The sequence below is a fragment of the Dipodomys spectabilis genome, unplaced genomic scaffold, assembly GCF_019054845.1.
Source record: "Dipodomys spectabilis isolate Male_0828 unplaced genomic scaffold, ASM1905484v1 ptg000307l, whole genome shotgun sequence".
In the NCBI taxonomy this organism is placed as follows: domain Eukaryota; kingdom Metazoa; phylum Chordata; class Mammalia; order Rodentia; family Heteromyidae; genus Dipodomys; species Dipodomys spectabilis.
Window position 1 is genome coordinate 5,321,970 of NW_024870984.1, and position 5,444 is coordinate 5,327,413.

The window sequence follows — 5,444 nt, forward strand, 5'->3', positions numbered from 1 at the left end:
CTATAATGATGAAATGATCATTTCTTTGGAAAAGTCATGAAAAAACATTGTCACCTGTTGAATTTCTTTATAAAGTGAATCTTAATTGACAAGAATGAAGAAATTTAAATATGTTAATAAAACATTATTAAGTATTACTTTAATTTTTGATTAAAAGTTAAAGCAAACTGACAGACTATTAGTCCATTAAGATTTAGGTTTCCTGTCATATTTACTTTCCTTTTGTTCCTCTTTTTTGGGTGGTGATATTTTTTTCAGAAAGGCAACCTAGTCTTAAACATTACCCACAAAATTTATGCTGTCAGAGAATCAGAGATTTTTTTTTTATTAAATTAAGACAATAGTAGGCTCATTTTATGCCAAACCAAAATATAAACACCAAAACATTTTTCACTAAAAAACCACTCATAAAAAATCATGAGGGGGAAAAGGCTCAGGAGGACCGGTATAATCCAGGCGCAGGAAGAAAGGCTTAGGAAAACACCTGAACATGTGGCATCCCAATGCATGGCAGCCGGTGCAAAATGCAAGTATCCCTTACATGGGGTGCCCTAGAGGTTCCAATCCTGGGTGTCCACCTCCTTTGTGCCCACAACCTGTAAATCTAGCCATTCCTCCTGGTCCTGTTCCCGGGTGTGCCTTTCTCCAGGACTTCCCCAGGGGAACCCAGCTTTCCCTCCATGTGGGCCCTCTTACCCTGTGCCACAGCCACAGTATCCAGGATACCAACCCTCAGGTCCTTACCCTCCCCATGCCCACCACCTGCACCTGGCATATGTCCTGTGAATCCCCTGGCTTCTGGCATAGGCCCACGAGCCCCAACGGACAAGAAAACACTGAAGAAAATGAAGAAAACACATAAAAAGATGCACAAACACCACAAGCATGGCAAGCATTGTTCCTTTTCCTCCTCGTCTTCCAGCAGTGACTCTGACTGAATTCAGGGCCTAGACCCTCCCCTCAAGTCTCACCAGTTTTGCTCTCATCAAGCTTCTGCTGTGGTGTTGTACTAGGAGGAAATTAGCCCTCTGATTCCCACCCCACCCTCATCTGAGCCTTACCCTGCTGTTCAGCCCTGACTGGCTAGGGAAATGGATAAAGTATTTTTGTGGGCTAGTAAAGACCATCTCCTTCCTTGTTGATCTATCTTTTGTTTTCTTTCTCTCTCTTTTTTTTTTTTTGGTTGGAGACTGGGACTCCAGCTCAGTACCTAATGCTTTTACTCATTGGCTAGCACTCTAAAAATTGAGCTGTGCCTCCAATCTCAAGAGCTGAAGACTTTAACAGAGGAGCAGTTTTTTGAAGATGGTGAAACCTCTGAGCTAAATGCTGAAGACAAGTTTAAATTCTGTAAAATGTGATTTTTTTTTCCTTCCATTTCCGTTTGTAATACATGTGGTTGGTGGAAATTTCATAATGATAAAAAAACCTGTACTTTTTTTTTATAAAGGTGGCATACTAGGATCATTTAGAGCTAGATATGTTCCCAGCAGGCCTCCTAATGATTTCATTAACTGCAAGGCTGCCTTGATTCAAAGCAAGAGTCCATTTGTTTGATGAACTTTCTGGAAATGTAATCTCTACTCCTTAGCTCAACATGCTAGCTCAGGTCCTACTCTCATTTTCCAATTCTCAGTCCAAATAAAGCTATTTTTTTCTGGTCAAAAAAAATAATGAGTACTTGGGGGAAGATGGAGGAGGAGAAGCTGGAGGGTAAACAAGCTCTTACATAGAAAGCAGTTTTAATGTTCCAGTGAACAGTCCTAGGCTAGAGAGTCACACCAAGTGTGCCATCACAGTAAAGAGAGTTTGGCCAAAGAGGGAAAATCCAGGCAAGATGACAGATCTGAGCACTTGCCAGGAGCCACAGCTGAGGTGGCAGTTGGGACAGCGCCAGTGGCTGTAGCCCCCATCCCTACAGAGAGAGTCCACGACAAAGGCCCCAGATGTGGCCAGTGAGCGGATTCTACTCAACACCAGCAAGAAATAACAAGGAGCAGATATCTTCATCCTGCCGATCACAGACCAGAGATGACGCAGGAACCAACACTCTGTCATGAGTAGAATCCTGACATCCTCACTCCTTCTCAGGGAGCAGAGGAGGGAAGGCCACCCATCCTCCACTACCAGAGATCTCCATCTAAGATACTGACCTCCACAGGGCTGAGCAGATAGCTCCAACTCAGGCCTTGGAAGAAAACAAGAGAGTCATTTAGTAGGTCACAGGAAGTAGACATGACCTGCCAGGCTCAGCTCCACCGAGGGGAATGTCACCCCACCCAGCCAGAAGAACCAGTGTCCTCAGAGGAGTGATTTCCTTCACAGGGTAAACAGAGACAGAGGCTGCTCCTTCCTACAGCAGCCTAGACAAACAATTGAAACTCAGTAAAAAAAAAAAAAAAAACCCTGAGAATGGGTTCCATGAGTGTTTCAGGAATTTCCCCACAGGGAAAAGCTACTATTTGCTGAAAGGCCTCAACCCTACCTCTTCACGGCATTTCCACACTGAAGGAAACAGCCATCTCCCTCTTTTGTGATATTCAAAGCAGATCTCCCTTCCACTGAATAGCCTGGGAAGAGGATCACAAAATCCTGGGTAAAGCAGAGCATTTTTCTGCCAGCACGAAAATAATTGACTTAAGAAACCAGTCAAGCAAAAGGAAAACCAAACACCACAAGCACACCAGAGACTCCACCAAGAGACTGGTTATGGACGCAGGGGAGATACAGAGTCTTCCCATACCTCATCCCCCAAAAAAACCCCAAAAATCAAAGAACTCTTTTTTTAACCTTTTTTTCAATTTTTATTTTTTAAAAAAATGTTTGATGTTAATTTTTTTCTCATAATTTTTATTTCTGATGTGTGTGTGTGTGTGTGCGTGTGTGTGTGTGTGTGTGTGTGTGTGTGTGTGTGTGTGTGTGTGTGTTTAATCTCCTTTGACATTTTGGTCCTTTTTTATTGTTTTCATTTTTTTCTCTCTCTTTTGTTTGACTTAATTGCTGTTCAGCTCATCCCCAGATACATACCTGTGGTCAATTATTAGACCTTATCCCCCATTGTGTACATACTTACTCCTGAAATTTATTACTCGATTCAAAACATCTTAAGCTTAATTTCTTTAATAGCAGTATTATCTCTTTATACCAATATAATTTTCAATTAACTAATTTTAATTTTCTTTTATTTTTTATTTTTTCATATTTCCTATCTATCTCTCCTCTCATCTCATCCTATCTTTTTCTTCTCTCAATATCATTTCTTTAGACTTACATAATTTTGTGTTTCACTTCTTAGATTCAAATTTTTGTTTATCCATTTTTTTTTTATTTTAAAAAAAAATCTCTCTCCTATCATTCGGTCCAATCAATTTCCCTCTCAGAGATTAGGCCTTGTTCAAATTCACTCTTCTTTTACCTTTCCACATTCCTCTAATCCTAATTTTCTCCACAATTCTCCCTAAACCTAATAATTTCTGGTTTGTCAATTTTTTGACACACCTTTTTGCTTTTACTACCCCATTAGTCCATGGTTGTTTGATGATGAATAGATTATATCTGATGAACTAGATTGTATCTGCAGCCATTTTGACTGTGCAACTACAGGACTCCGGTTGATGCTTGCCTTAAAATAGTGGTCTAGTACAAAATTGGTTTTACTTTCATACCAAATGGGCAGAACAAGCCAGAAAACACAAGAAAAATGGCAAGTCCAGGTATATGAATTCCCACTCATGATAATCAGGTGACAGAATACTTAATGAATAATCCAGGAGAGAGCTCCCAAAAAGCTCTACAAGCACTACTGGTAAACATGGTGAATGAATAGATTGAAAACTTGTAAAGGACTCAGTGTGAGTGTGATAGAGAGCGAGAGGGGTCAAACCAAAGATTAATATAGGAATCTTGTGAGCATGAGGAAGCTATTCAAAGATTAATACAGGAATTGTATGAGCAGGTTGAGAACAGTCAAAGAGAAATACAGAAATCGCATGAGAAGGCTGAGATCAGTCAAAGAGAAAGACAGGAATTGCATGATTGTGAGGAAGCTGTTCAAAGAGTAATACAGGAATTGTGAAAGAGGGATGAGAATAGAGCAAGATCAATAAAGGCCTCCATGAACAGACAGCTGAATGAATTCAGGGAGACCACAAAAGGAATGCTCAATGGAGCCCAAGAAAAGTAATGGGAGTCTAAGGAAACCATAACGAATCAACTAAATGATTTGAGAAGAAACACTGACCACCAAATTAAGGAAGTAAAGTTTATACAAGACCCAAAACAAAGCTCCAACAAAGAATTTGAAGCCATCAAAACCAAACAATTAGAAGGAAAAGAAATAAAAACAAAGTAGAAAGTCTTGACAGTTGGTTAGATCATGCAGAAGATCGAATCTTGGGCATTGAAGACAGCCTAGATATTATAGAGAAAGAATGTATAACTATCCAAGACAAATCCAAGAAATATGATAGATCTATTCAACATTTGGAAAGCACCATCAGAAGGCCTAATCTGAGGATAATGGGTGTAGAGGAGCACCTAGAGACAGAAGTTAATGGTTAAAATTTATTTCACAGAATCGTAGCAGAGAACTTCCCAAACAAGCAAAAAGATAGGCCTATTCAGATACAAGAAGCTTTTAGAACCACCAAACCAGACTTACAAAAGATATTTGAAGATGTCCTACACATAGAAAACCAACAAGACCACAATAACGGCCAAGAAACAGGCTCCAAGTGAATAAAATTAGAATTTAACACCAAAAGCCACCAAAGAAAGTCCTCTAACACATGGAGGCTGAACAACACACTGTTGAATCACCAGTGGGTCATGGAAGAGATTAGAAAGGAAATGCAAATGTTCATGATATTCCACAACAATGAACACATAAATTACCAGCTCCTCTTGGACACAGGAAATGCAGTACTCAGAGGCAATTTTATACCTCTGAGTTCCTACATCAACAAATTAGAGAGATCTGAAACCAACAATTTAAAGAGACATCTAACCTCATTGAAAAAGAGCAACCAAATAAAATCCTGTCCAGTAGATTGAAAGAAATAATTAAATCAGAATTAAACGAATTAGAATCAAAAAAAAAAAAAATAGAAAGAACCAACAAAACAGAGTTGGTTCTTTGAAAAAATTAACAAAAATTGACAGACGCTTAGCAAATCTTATCAGAAAAAGAAGAGCACACACAGAAATAAACAAACTCAGAGATGTGAATGGAAACATCACCACAGAAACAACCAAAATCCAGAACATTATAAGGGAATACTTCTCAAACTTTTATGCTAATAAGTTTGAGAACCTGGTAGAAATGGACCTTTTCCTAGCAAATATTGACATGCCAAAACTAAACCAAGATGAGTTAAATCAAATTAACAGGCCCATATCAAGCATTGAGATAGAAGCAGCAATAAGAGACCTCTCACCTAAGGACC